The sequence below is a fragment of the Salvelinus sp. IW2-2015 genome, linkage group LG14 (genome assembly GCF_002910315.2).
Source record: "Salvelinus sp. IW2-2015 linkage group LG14, ASM291031v2, whole genome shotgun sequence".
NCBI lineage: Eukaryota > Metazoa > Chordata > Actinopteri > Salmoniformes > Salmonidae > Salvelinus > Salvelinus sp. IW2-2015.
The window spans coordinates 19,036,791-19,051,780 of NC_036854.1; the positions used below are offsets into that span (position 1 = coordinate 19,036,791).

A 14,990-nucleotide genomic window follows, 5' to 3' on the forward strand; every position below is an offset into this window, starting at 1 on the left:
CGACGCAACACGGAGTGCCTGGACACAGCCCTTAGCAGTGGTATATTGGCCATATACCACAAACCCTCCGAGGTGCCTTCTTGCTATTATAAACTGGTTACCAATGTAATTAGAGCAGTAAAAATACATGTTTTGGCATACCCATGGTATACGGTCTGATATAACACAGCTGTCAGCCAATCAGCATTCAGGGCTCGAACCACCCAGTTTATATTGTAAAATGAGCACCAGTGTGGGGGAAAAAAAGATGCATTTGAGAGAAAAACAATGAAAACAGAGCAACAGTATATAGTTGTGGTTTTCACATGTGTTATTGTCACGTTCCTGACCTATTTTATGTTATTTTTGTATATGTTTAGTTGGTCAGGGCGTGAGTTGGGGTGGGCATTGTATGTTTTGTGTTTTCTATGTTTAGGGCACTTGAAATTAGCCTTATATGGTTCTCAATCAGAGACAGGTGTTTGACGTTTTCCTCTGATTGAGAACCATATATAGGTTGGCTGTTCACACTGTTTGTTTGTGGGTGATTGTCTTCCGTGTCTGTGTCTGCGCACCACACGGGACTGTTTTGGTTGTTCGGTTCGTTTATTGTAGTCTGTTCCTGTTCGTGAGTTCTGCGTGTTTTATGTAAGTTCCATGATCAGGTCTGTCTACGTTGTTTGTTTGTTATTTTGTATAAGTCAAGTATAGTTCGTGTCAGTCTTCGTCTTTTCAATAAATTCATTATGTCAACATACCTCGCTGCGTATTGGTCCACCGATCCTTCTCTCCTCTCCTCGTCCGAGGAAGAGGAAGACGACAGCCGTTACAGTTATCTTGTGTTTAAGTTTGTGCTATGAGTGTGACGCTTGTATTTTGCACACAATAGATGCTCCAGTAGTTGTTTAGCTGAGAGGCAGTTTATCCCTCCTGCCTTTGCAATACATTGAAATACTGTGGTAGGCTATGAAAAACGAAAGACGTGGTATGCACACCAGAGTACACTACATTACTCAACAACATATTCACTTTTTCCCCGTAAGCTACATTTAAGTGAATTTGTCCCAATACTTTTGGTCCCGTAAAATGGGGGGACTATGTACAAAAAGTGCTGTCATTTCTAAACGGTTCACCCGATATGGATGAAATTACCCGTATATTAAAGCTGACAGTCTTCTGCAGCTTACCACCATAGTCATTGTATCATTTCAAATCCAAAATACTGGAGTACAGATCCAAAAACAACAAAAATGGTCATTGTCCCAATACTTTTGGAGCTCACTGTAGATGGCCTTATCACACATCCCATTCGCAGTTTGTCTTTGTGTAACAATTACACAGAGTAATGTAAAACACGTCTCGTCTTGTATGGTTCTTGAGTAAGGGCAGAAAAACAACCTATTGTTATGATGATAGTTAACCGACGCGACAGCAATGACACAACGGAAATACATGCAGGTAAACTCACTCTCATTTATTTTCTGTTTTGTACTGGCCGTGTTAGATTTTACAAGGGAAACCAAAGGAAAGCGTTGTAACATAACGTGGTCCATAGTAGTGCAACATCACATTTCTTCTCTTCCTCAATCTAAACATACAGTATGTATCATATAACTGCATGGATATGATGAAAGAGTGGACAATGAGGTTGCTTCTACATCTAGCATAGAAGGCATGAGTAAATAAGAATAGAGTGTTTCTGAACACTTCTACATTCAGGTGGGTGCTACCATGGTTACGGATAATAATGCATGAATCGTGAATAATGACGAGTCAGAAAGTTCACAGATGCACAAAGATCCTCTCCCCAAAACACGCTAGCCTCAAGGTCTCCCGAGTGGCGCAGCGGTCTGAGGCATCACTGCAGACCCAGGTTCGATCCCAGGCTGTGTCGCAGCCGGCCGCGATACAGGGAGACCCATGAGGCGGTGCACAATTGGCCCAGCGTCGTCCGGGTTAGGGGAGGGTTTTGCCGGCCGGGATGTCCTTGTCCCATCGTGCTCTAGCGATTCCTTGTGGCGGGTTGGGCGCAGTGCACGCTGACTTCAGTCGCCAGTTGTACGGTGTTTCCTCTGACACATTGGTGCGGCTGGCTTCCGGGTTAAGCGAGCAGTGTGTCAAGAAGCAGTACGGCTTGGCAGGGTCGTGTTTCGGGGGACGCATGGCTATCCTGAATCTGTATGTGATGGAACAAGACTGTAACTACCAATTGGATATCACGAAAAAGGGGTAAAAAGTACCAAACCTCCAAAGTGCTAACCTCTCACCGTTACTAATAACAGAGGAGGTTAGCATATGATATGTATGCCTCTGTAACTTTCTCACTCATCATTACATCATTATTCACAATTCATGTTATCCGTAATTATGGTAGTAGCATCCACATTAATGTAGAAGTGTTCAGAAACTTATTCTATACTTATTTACAATAAAAGTTATTCACCATTCATTTCTATAGGGCACGACACAATCCGAAACACAACCAAAACAAACTGCAACTGAAGTCACAAACTTGATTTAGTCATTGCGTTCTAGGAATATGGGACCAAATGGGCGGACTAAACGTTCATTTTTTTCAACGAAAAAGCCCTCAAATCGCTTCGTATAAAACATTTGATCTCATGTCCAAAATGCTGGAGTATGGTGCAAAATTTAAAGTTGTAGCTTCACTGTCCAAATATATACATAGGGGAGTGTATATCCACTATCCATATTATCTGGGTCAACAATACAACTACATCACATTAATGATGGTGGTTCATACCAGAAAGAGATGCTTACAGACTCTCTCACCACTTCACTTTCAGAGAGTACGAGCCCGATGGGCCCTGGTCAAAAGTACTGAATAGGGCGCCATTTGTGACGCAACCCCAGTGTGGGAGTATTGAAACTCCGGGACTATATTTACTGTAGGTCAGGCCATGTAATATTTGTGATCCTGTAGGAGGGGTGGAGGGGAACAGGGACTGTCCCTGGGGGGTCCAGGAAGCCAGTGGGGAAGTTCCCCTCCCCTGCAAGCCGCCATACTGCCCAGGGCCGCCTCTGCCTGCCTGCCCTGCTCGGCTCCGTAGTCACCCCCGGCCTCCCTGTCCTGTCACACAACACAGCTGCAGGTTGATGTACGCTGCAGGCCGCAGACAGAGAGATGGTAGTGTGTTAAAAAAAGATCTTATGTATTTTATTGATTTAGTATTTTGTCCGAATTTAGAGGGAGGGGGGGGGGGCGACCGGTGAGAAGGGCTGTGACAGGATTTGTACCCACGTTGCCAGAGAGTTGTGTGTTGTGGAATTTCCTTGGGGCTACAACTGTTAAGTCAGTTGATGATTGTTGCAAGAGTGGGGGAGAAGTAAATCAGATTCTGGCCATTCAATTTCTCTATCAGCCATTCAAATGCTACAGTATATAAAGAGCATGAAATAGAGCGACTTACTCAGAACGAGGGGGAAAATAATCTGCTTACAGCGTTTACCACTGATTTATATTTTTCATTAATGTATAACGACGTTTTACATCTGCTTACTACGAAGTGCAATTGAGCAAAAGGAACTGAATTGCAGATTACTGACCTATTCCTTAATGTCCGAACAAATGCACTTTGTTCTAATAAAAAGATCGGTCTGTCTCGCAAACGCTTAACCCAGTGTTGGAACTGAAGAATTAGAATGAACCAGAACTGTAACGATTCACCTCGTTGCATCATTCTATTTCTACGGTTCAGAGGTCGTCATCCTTCATCATCATTTTCGTCAGTACTGAAAACCAATGGCTAATGGCTATGGCGATATTATTCGAGGGTCTTTTTGCGCAGCCCCCATTAAGCACAAGGGCTTGTAGAGTGTCAGCCCTCAGGTTGAGGCGCGAGTCTTGTTTAGCGTGAGACAGTTAAATTGGTCCTGGAGATATGGCTCGTTGCCAATGAACGCAATAAGAATGGTCACCAACGGTGTCTTTTTGTGTTCTTAGTTATCAAATGCTCAATGAGCTCTTCCTACACCTGATTATTGTATAGTGGAAGTCCAGCAAGTCTTTGGAACGAAGCTTTCTTCTTTTTTAAACCTTATGACATGAGTTGTTAATATGTTATACACTAAGTAACTTCCATAATTCCGGCGTTGTTATTATGGCCGTTATTCGACTACATGCACTGTGTGACATGAATGACATGTCAAGGTGACTGGAGCCATGGAACTAGGCTGTTGGTGTATGAATGACTGGCCACCCACCCCTCCCCCACTCCTGCATGTGGAGCTGTACCGTGTTGGTGGAGTGTGTGATTCCTGCTCAAAGTACCATAGGCTAATCATTTGTTTCAGCCAGTGCACAGGACAAGACTGGAACAGCAGAGAGAACAATGATTAACTACAGATGTAGGATCTTAATTTGATCACCCTTTTGTTGCCGAGAATTTTCCTGCACAACTTACGGTGTAAAAAGGCTTCTAACTTTAAAATGACAGACTTGATTTGCCCAAACGAAAAATGTATCAACCCCTACATTATAATCCACATAATAATTCACATTTCCTGTTTCTGCAGGGTTATTTCCCTGCTGTAGCAAACTGTCTGAAATTAAGATCCTACATCAGATCCTGGTTTATACTTCCTTGATGAAGTTCTCTCTACCCCAATTTCTCACTAGTCCTGTAACTGATGCATCTGATGGTGTGATGTCATAGTATGAACATGACCGAGCTCCTTCTCTCTCTTATGAATACCACCTTTTCAATAGGCTCTGGTAAAAAGTAGTGCGTTATATAGGGAATAGGTGGATTGAAGAGCAAAGATGAAAGAGAGAGAGAGGGAGAGAGAGTGGGGTAGAGAGAAAGTGCGAGAGAGAGCGAGCGAGAGGGACATTTCACCTTGCAGGCCATATTCAATTCAGGGATGGCCCATAGAGAATAACATGTGTCTCTTAGGGCGTATTATCAAGATTAGATAAGTGCAAATGGCAGCTGATTGTGATGACTCTGGTTGCGACTGAGCTTGTATTATTTGAGCCAGTTCACAGGGGGGAATCAGTCATCTCCCTACGCTTTAATTCATCGGTGATGCTGCTGCTCCTTGTATGTTGGAGAATAAGAATTACAATGGAATTACCTTTCTTTGATTATTTTGTTTAGTACCATTGCATGGTTCCTAATGATTTCTATAAACTGTTATGATTGCCCTTTTTATTAATAAACCAGGCCTAATACTGGCAGAGGCACTATTATTTTATATTCTCTACAAATCATGATATTTTTATCTATTTTTTTAACCTTTATTTAACTAGGCAAGTCAGTTAAGAACAAATTCTTATTTTCAATGACGGCCTAGGAACAGTGGGCCAACTGCCTTGTTCAGAGGCAATACAGTACATATAGAGCCCTGGGGGGATTTGGTGAAATCAGTTGAGTGGGTTTTCATTGGTCAGTCTTTGTGATGTTCGTTCCTGTTACTTAGAATGATCCGCAGAATGGAGGATTGTGCTTGGTGCGATTCTCTGACCGTTCTAGCTCTAGTTCAATGCGTTAGTGCGACCTGCGAACATCCAGGAAGGTTAAGCGTTAGCCACGCTAACAGAGCTACGTCCGACAATGTTGACATACTCCCTCTTTATTGGACAGGCAAGGGTCGTTGTCACATTCCTGTGGAATGTGTTCAGCTTTAAGGGCTTCGATCGCTGTATGAACCTTGAGCCTTGCTTAACGTCCCTGGCCTGGTTGCAATCCCAAATGGTACCCTATTACCTATAGGGTGCACTACTTTTGACCAGAGCTCTGGTTAAAAGTAGTGCACTACAGCTGTAGCATCTTAACTTGAGCCAGTTTGTTACAGCAGGAATATAATCCTGAAGCAATTGGAAATGTGGATTATTATGTGGATTATAATTCATGGATAGTTTTTGTAGGGGTTGATACATTTTTCACAAGGGGAAAATCAAGTCTTACAAACTTTCGACTTCTTTTTAAACCTCAGGTACACAACACATTTTACATTTGCTGCATTGCAGGAAAGTTCTCCTGCAACAGGGTGATCAAATTAAGATCCTACATCTGTATATAGGGAAGGGGGTGACCTGTTTTATGGAGGAAACTGCTAAGGGGCTTGGAACTCGTCTGAAATCCCTATTCAGACTATGTCATGTGAACTGTGTGTGATATGTAAGGCCGGCAGTGGGATCTCTGGTTTGGACATCTGAGGTAGTGTCCCAAATGGCACCCTATTCTCCTTTATTCCCCTACAGACCATGCCCAAAAGTAGTGCACTATATAGAGACTAGGGTGACATTTGGGACACAGGCTAAATTAAATGTGAAGGTACTGGAGTTGTGACATTTTGAAGTTCTGTATACGCATCATCGAAGGTACGTAAAAGGGCCACATGAAAGTAATGAGGTACGTAAAGCGTTTTCTAAAATGTCAGTGAGTTTTTGGACACACTTTATTTGGATAGTCCAGATCTGCTCTTCAGATGGCCATACTATCAACAAACTATCTGTTGATAAGCAACTGCTTTTTAAGGTTACGGGTTAGAGTTAGGGTTAGGGTTAGGTTTAGAATAATGGTAAGGGTAAAGGTTACGCTTAGGGTTAGGGTAAGCGTTAGGGTTAGTAGATAGTTAGTTGTAATGTTACTGATAGTCTGTAGATAGTCCATCTGTAGTTGCTCAACAGACTATCCAAATAAAGTGTTACTGAGGGATTTCCAGATAAAATACTGGTGGTATCCACACTTAATGGAACTAATTCAATGAAACGTAAACCAATGGGAATAAAGCCATCTTCTACTCTCATGAAGTCTACACTGTGTATGATCTTCCTCTTAGTTGTTTTTGTTATCTGTGAATTATTATTTTGGAAATATTCTGTCTTCCACAATAAACTAAAAGAATTGCTCCATGTGAACATTATATTTTCAGTTCCTGTCTGCAAAGACCACTTCCTTTTTTACTGAGCTCCTCCTTTGCCCCCAATAGTATTTCTAGAAAGGAGACAAGTGACATCCATGTATGTATGTATTGTGGGGACCTCTGCCTACCACCATTGGCTGTTACATGGTGTGAGCGGTGTGGATTGGGCACGTGCAATCTTTCATTCATGGGTTTAGTGACGGGCAACCCTGCGTCCCAAATGGCACCCTATTATCTGTTCAGTGCACTACTTTTGACCAGAGACAATAGGGGTATAGGGTGCCATGTGGTTAAATATTGCCAGTGAGTCCAGCCCTCTGGCCAACTCTGCACTCCTTTCCTCAGCTCAGCGCGCACTGACCTGCCTGTCTGGCATCCCCCTTCGTTATTGGATAGAGGTGGAATTTATCTGTCTTTAACTAACACAGACCCTGAGGTACTGCTGTAGGATATACAGTTGAAGTCGGAAGTATACATACACCTTAGCCAAATACTTTTAAACGCAGTTTTTCACAATTCCTGACATTTAATCAGAGTAAAAATTCCCTGTCTTAGGTCAGTGATTATCACCACTTTATTTTAAGAATTTGAAATGTCAGAATAATAGTAGAGAGAGTGATTTATTTCAGCTTTTATTTATTTCATCAAATTCCCAGTGAGTCAGAAGTTTACATACACTCAATTATTATTTGGTAGCATTTCCTTTAAATTGTTTAACTTGGGTCAAAAGTTTTGGGTAGCCTTCCACAAGCTTCCCACAATAAGTTGGGTGAATTCTGGCCAATTCCTCCTGACAGAGCTGGTGTAACTGAGTCAGGTTTGTAGGCCTCATTGCTCGCACACGCTTTTTCAGTTCTGCTCACAAATGTTCAATGGGATTGAGGTCAGGGCTTTGTGATGGCCACTCCAATATCTTGACTTTGTTGTCCTTAAGCCATTTTGCCACAACTTTGGAAGTATGCTTTGGGTCAATTTCCATTTGGAGGACCCATTTGCGACCAAGCTTTAACTTCCTGACTGATGTTTTGAGATGTTGCTTCAATATATCCAGATCATTTTTCTCCCTCATGATGCCATCTATTTTGTGAAGTGCAGCAGTCCCTCCTGCAGCAAAGGACCCCCACAACATGATGCTACCACCCCCATGCTTCACGGTTGAGATGGTGTTCTTTGGCTTGCAAGCCTCCCCCTTTTTCCTCCAAACATAACGATGGTCATTATGGCCAAACAGTTCTATTTTTGTTTCATCAGACCAGAGGACATTTCTCCAAAAAGTATGATCTTTGTCCCCATGTGCAGTTGCAAACTGTAGTCTGGCTTTTTTATGGCGGTTTTGGAGCAGCCTGTCTGTAAACAGGTTATGTCGATATAGGACTCGTTTTACTGTGGATATAGATACTTTTGTACCTGTTTCCTCCAGCATCTTCACAAGGTCCTTTGCTGTTGATCTGGGATTGATTTGCACTTTTCACACCAAAGTACGTTCATCTCTAGGAGACAGAATGCGTCTCCTTCCTGAGCGGTATGATGGCTGCGTGGTCACATGGTGTTTATACTTGCATACTATTGTTTGTACAGATGAACGTGGTACCTTCAGGCGTTCGGAAATTGCTCCCAAGGATGAACCAGATTCTACAATTTTTTTTCTGAGGTCCTGGCTGATTTCTTTTGATTTTCCCATGATGTCAAGCAAAGAGGCACTGAGTTTGAAGGTAGGCCTCGAAATACATCTACAGGTACACCTCCAATTGACTCAAATGATGTCAATTAGCCTATCAGAATCTTCTAAAGCCATGACATAATTTTCTAGAATTTTCCAAGCTGTTTAAAGGCACAGTCAACTTAGTGTATGTGAACTTCTGACCCACTGGAATTGTGATACAGGGAATTACAAGTGAAATAATCTGTCTGTAAACAATTGTTGGAAAAATGACTTGTGTCATGCACAATGTAGATGTCCTAACCGACTTGCCAAAACTATAGTTTGTTAACAAGACATTTGTGGAGTGGTTGAAAAACGAGTTTTAATGACTCCAACCTAAGTGTATGTAAACGTCCGACTTCAACTGTATCTCTTCTCTTTTCAGAAAGTCCCTGTCAGACAGTGCTATTTTTTCTACGTTGAAAGCCTTTTGTCCCTCACTGCGAAAAGAACCAGGAATAGCCTTCAGTACAATAGTGTAAAAATAGAAAAAAGCCTATGGAGTTAAACAAAAGCGTGTTTCTGAGTAGTCGACTAAAACACTTGGAAATAGAATTGTGTTATCTTAGTTGCCTCAGTAGCCAATACTATGTATTCAGTTTAACATTCCCTAAGGCATAGCTGGCTGTCAACATCTCTGTGCTTCTTATTGTCAATCATACTGATACAGCGGGGTCTGTCCAGTACGGAACTAGGACGTGGAGACAGAGTATTTACTGATGCCCACTGATTGTCCAATAGGAAATCTACAGAATGTTGATTCTGTTCAGCCCTCTGAAACAGGGCCCCAAAGGACAATACCCACCGTAACGAACCTTGCACAGTAGATCACCTGCTGGGTGTTGACGAATGGTTCGAGTCAACATGTAGAATCATCGGGATAGGATCAGAAAATCATGTCCGCAATATTCTGCGGTCAGACGCGATAGGACAGCCTCCCTCCGCTTATAACAGCTTGTTGGTGCGGTCTGTTTTGTCCTTTAGGTTTAAATGCAACAACCCTGCTGGCCTCACCACCTCATATGAGGAAATATCAGCTCGGCTGACTGATAGCTTCCCACACGAGGAAGGAGAACATAGGATTTGACTGGCGTCAATGTCAAGCTCATTGTGAGGGCTGGAGGGACAAACATTGACCTGGCCGACGAGGAACAGGACAGCGATGTGATGTGTGTCTTGCTGATGCTTTTCATTGATAACAGTGCGTCACTTTTCATAGGATCTGTTTTGCTTAAGTCCAATAGGCTACGCCATGCCCGGAAGCTTGACTGTGATTTGACCTACACTTAATGGCAGTACACTGTATGCACTGTGTGTGTGCCTTAATGTACAGTGTCTCCCGCTGTAGAATGCCCTCACTGTTTTAGACTCGTGGTCTGACAACGGCACTATTGTGGAATCAACCGCTCACGGTCTGAAAATAATATTATTTTAAATCAATTGCTCTATACAGGACGAGACAGGCCTTGTGTTGTCCTTATCTCTCCCTGAGAGAGAGAGAGAGAACATCGTTCGGTCACCGTCCTCATCTGCTACCTGACGTAGCGTCTCGTGCTACTCTCTCGATCCGACTATGACTCATCTGCATCCCTCTGCATCTCGACTACGGGGAGAGAGAGAAGAAAAGAGAGGAAACAGAGAAGCAGATAGTCTAAGCACTGATGAGAACGGTAAGGGAGCGATAGAGATCGGGCGAGAGCAAGAGAAGATAGGAGAGATATGAGAGAGAGAGAAGGAGAGAGAGAGAGAGAGAGAGAAAGCAAGAGGGAGCGACAGAGAGCGTGCGAGAGCAAGAGAGATAGGAAGATGGAGAGAGAGATACCGTAGTCTAATGCATATGGCTGCAGTTTACCAGCCTCAGAGACCAGGGCTCTCATCTGGTCAATAGAACAGTCAGATGTATGATCCGTCATTGGTCAGCTTGCTTAAAGGGAGAGTTATCCCTGTGCATGTGATCAGCCTTAATATAACCTTCTCTGAATGTGACTCTCCCCTAAGTGTTTAATGACAATGGCGACGTCCCGAATGGCACCCTATTCCTTACATAGTGCACTATTTTTGACAAGAGCCCTATGGGCACCCTGGTCAAAAGTGGTGCACTGTATAGGGAATAGGGTGCCATTTGGGACACAAACATGTACTGATATGACATACTCGTTTCCTATACCATAGTGCAAGTGTCCCTCCATCCCTTCCGAGAGCAAAGTAATTGAGATTTGATTCTACTGTGCGCAGTTTAACCTACCATTTGAGGCATGTTTATCCAAGAGCTTCTCGTCTGCAAAGGGAGAGAGATATGGGTTTTTTGGCTTATGAATTGGGAAAAACTGTCCCAAATTGCCTCAAAATACAGTTGAATTAAATGCTTTATCTCGCCTCACTGGGATGTATATGCGCTCCCTCTGGGGTTGATTGTGAGCCTCTGGAAGCCCAGTGTTTGTTGATGTCTTTTGGCAGGCAGCTGTTTGAGTGTGTGACTTCCTCTACTCTCCTGGTTGATGTCATTTCCATTTAAAAGGACCCACGAGCAGCACCATGTGACGTTCATAGGTCAAATATGGCGTCAAATGAAAGCTGAGTTTGGAATTAAGGTATATATACATTTTTTCTCCTAAATATTAGGAATAAGCAATGGCCTTGATTTCTGGTCAAACGGCTAAAAAATGGATCATAGAAAACATCGAGCAGAAAGGGTCTTCAAAGGTATTATAAATGCATCAAAAAATAATAATGTTGAAGTAAAGACCCCCAACTAATATCAGCACTTTTATTTACAGAAATGATTTGCCTTGAAATTCGATTACCATGTATCTTTAAGATGGGGAGGATCATGAAAGTTCACAGAACAGTTAGTTCTAGTGTTTTTACTGATATCGATTTGGTTTATGAATTATTAAGTGATTAAACAAGAAATTGATGTTACCAAATTGATAATGGAATTTCAGAAAAATCTGTAACGGAATTACTGCAGTTGAATTGGCTACAATGAGAACTCATATTAGTCACAAAATACAGTTGGGTCACCTGCTACTGTCCTCCCTTCCACCTGCTACTGTCCTCCCTTCCACCTGCTACTGTCCTCCCTTCCACCTGCTACTGTCCTCCCTTCCAACCGGTATACTTGTTACGTTCAACTCATAACTGTCTGTCGTCTGGTGGTCAAAGCAAGTCAAAACAGTCTGGACAACCTCTCCCTTTCATGCTCCCTTTCACTCTTCTCTCTCTTCTCTCTCTCCTCTTCTTCTCTCTTCTCTCTCCTCTCTCTCTCTCTCTCTCTCTCTTCTCTCTCTCTCTCTCTCTCTTCTCTCTCTCTCTCTGCCTCTCTTCTCTTCTCTCTCTCTCTCTGCCTCTCTCTCTCTCCAGTTAATGTCACCTCTTACTGACACCTACCCATGAGCCCCCTCTCTTTCCATCTACTGTAACCAGCATCCTTACCCACTGAGCGCCAACTAGCACCGGACGTTGAAAAGCAGTTGAAATTTAGTCAGTCCACCCTATCCACAGAAATAGTTTTTGGTTTTTCAGCTTTCATTTCAACGTCCACAGATGTTTTTGTTCCGTACCGGCCTTGATTTGGTCCAAACATAGACGCTCGTGATTGGTTTAGATTTGGTCCAGTTTGGATCGGACCAGATCTTAACCAATCATAGACGAGTACGTTTCACAAGTGTGTAAAGCACAATAGAACACAGAAGCACAATAGAACACAGTCTATTGAGAAAATTAAATGTATTCTACAAGAAACCAATATCAATCCCTAACAACACAACCTTATGGATCAATCCTTGGATAGCTGTCCAGAATTAATGGATAAATTGGTCCACATGGAAAACTAAAGGCATAGAAACCATAAACATAAATTACTTGAGAGTAGGAAATACATTTACTTACATTTCAACTTTAATTGACCAATGTAGATATTTTCAAATACATGCAACTTAAACATTTTACATCACAAAATTTAGATTTTAAATATTTTGAACATCTGAACAATATTGAGTCAGAGGATGATATTTAATTCGTATGTAAGCTATACAAAACCGTATTGGACTTGAACTGATATTGGCACAAGATGGAGGGAATGTTGGAACATAACTAACGAGATTACCGTTAACGAAAATGTACGCTTAATCCAGTAGAACTGTACGTTTATAATTTATTATACAAGATACAAAATTCACTAATTCTACAGCACAACGGAAGAGTCATATCTTAATTGTTAAACAAAAAATGACTCAATTTTCCATGCCTTCTGGGAAAGTCCAAAAGTTATGGGCGGAGTTAGAAAGTTGTATTACAATGTAGAAGTATTACACTGTAAATGTACTTTTGATCCGTCTGTCTGCATATTTCAAGACATGGCATACGAGGGCGCAGTGAGACACTTCATGGGTTGGATGCTACTTTTCTCGTCAATCACCTTTAAAAATAACGTATACTTAAAAACAGGAAATCAACCAATCCTCCGTCGTTAACGCAATGGAGGGGTTAAAATGCTTTATTATCAAACATGGTTAAGTGTGTGGGCTACGGAGAGAAACAAAATGGTGCCGTGTGAAGCCATGTGGTGGAAAGTGATGCGGGCGCTGGAGAGAGGGGCGTTAATGGATCTGAGAAGGTGGGATGTGGTTGATGTTTGTATGACGTTGTCGTGTGCATGTGTATGTTTTGTGGTGTTTATAAAATATCAAATAAAATCTTACAACAAGAAAAAAAACACAGTAAAGTTTAAAAAAGTTGAGCAGAGTTTAGTTCAGTACAATAGAGCACTTTGGAGTACAGTACAGTACAATATAGTACAGTAAAGCTTGTACTGTATAGTAGAGTAGAATAGAGTAGAGTACGGTAAACAGTAGAACATACTAGAGTTGAGTACACTATAATGTACTGTATTGTACTGTATTCGACTAAACTATACTGTACTGTACTCTACTCTACTGAACTCTACTGTACTGTACTGAACTATACTCTACTTTATTGTACTCTACTGTATTCTACTGTACTGAACTTTGGTACGGTCAAGAGCAGCTTTAAATTCAACGTCCACGGATGTCGATTTTTGGTCTAGTCCAGTCTTGATTTGGCTTAAACATAGACGTTCATGATTGGCTCAGATTTCGTCCTCTACTCATCTCTACACTGCTGTTCCCTGCTGTGCTGTGCTATACTTTAATGTCCAAACATGTGAAACATAGACCTCTATGATTGGTTCAGAGTTGCAACCAAATTTGGTCTTGTTTGGGGTCGGAGCTCATTAAAATAATAGCCAGTTTTGTAGAATAATAGCCCAAAATGCAAAAGAGGATATTGCATATTTATTACTTTGTGTACCTATTTAGGATAGATCAACATGAAGAGAAGGACATTCATGTCCAGAATTATGCATTTCTGTGTAGTAGAGATCAGGGACCCATGATGAAATTCTGTTACCGCAATTCTGTTACCGGGTGTAAATCCACTTCCCTTACTGTAGTTCAATAACCAAAATAGTTTTTTTCCAACTCAATGTGTCAATGTGTGACACCCCATGATTTCTGCTTAATTCAGAGTAACAGAGTTTTTGGAAAACGTGGTCGCATTAACATCTTACCGAAATTCTGTTACCAAACTTTGCATCTGCACAGTTCTTCCAGTAAATGTGTTTTTGTAAAATGTTCAGTGTAAATTGTTTGGCATAAACAAGAAACAAAGAAACGTTACTGTGGATTTGCCCTTGGTGCACTGCGCAGTAATCCGCAGTCAGTCGCTGGTGAGTAATGGTTACACAGCTGTAGCCCTAACTAAGTCATTTAGCCCGTGTGCCTTTTTTTAACGTTCTGTTTTTACGTTCCGTTTTATGTTTGCCTCCCTCCCTGTAACGACTTTTAAGCATATTTGTAGCAGAACAACCAAGTAGTTCATTCATTGTTTCCAAATCTACCACCAAACCACCAGATTCAGCAGTGAAAATGTCCATATTTGAATGAAAAGTCATGAAAAATGTCATAAGGTGTCTATTCTTTAAAAAATAAAATAAAAATAAATAAGTGTGCGTATAGCAGGGTTGTGGCGTTTATCCAGGGAGAAGAACGGCACGTCTTCCAATGTGAATGTGGACAGACAGGGGGACAGAGTTCTCTTCGGGGTTACGTCCCAAATGGCACCCTATTCCCCATATAGTGCACTACTTTTTGACCAGGGTCCATAGGGCTCTGGTCAAAAGTAGTGCACCATCTAGGGAAAAGAGTGTCATATGGGATGCGGACTCTGTTTGTTTGTTTTCACATAGTTTTCTCTGGTAAAGGGAAGTTATCATAGTGACCAGGGAATATGGCACCATTTGGGACGTAACCCCGGTGTTCTGCACTGGGACGGGATTATCCACGTGGTCAGGCGAGGGCACGATTATACAATCCCCATTAAGAGTAGCCGAGTTTCA

At 41.9% G+C, this 14,990-nt stretch overlaps 1 protein-coding gene across 1 annotated transcript in view; it reads left to right on the forward strand.

The window, feature by feature from the left end:
* The window catches only part of LOC111973297 (serine/threonine-protein kinase D3-like), a 58,763-nt gene that overhangs the window by 2,098 nt on the left and 41,675 nt on the right, over window positions 1-14,990 (forward strand). The gene's annotated exons all lie outside the window — the stretch shown is intronic.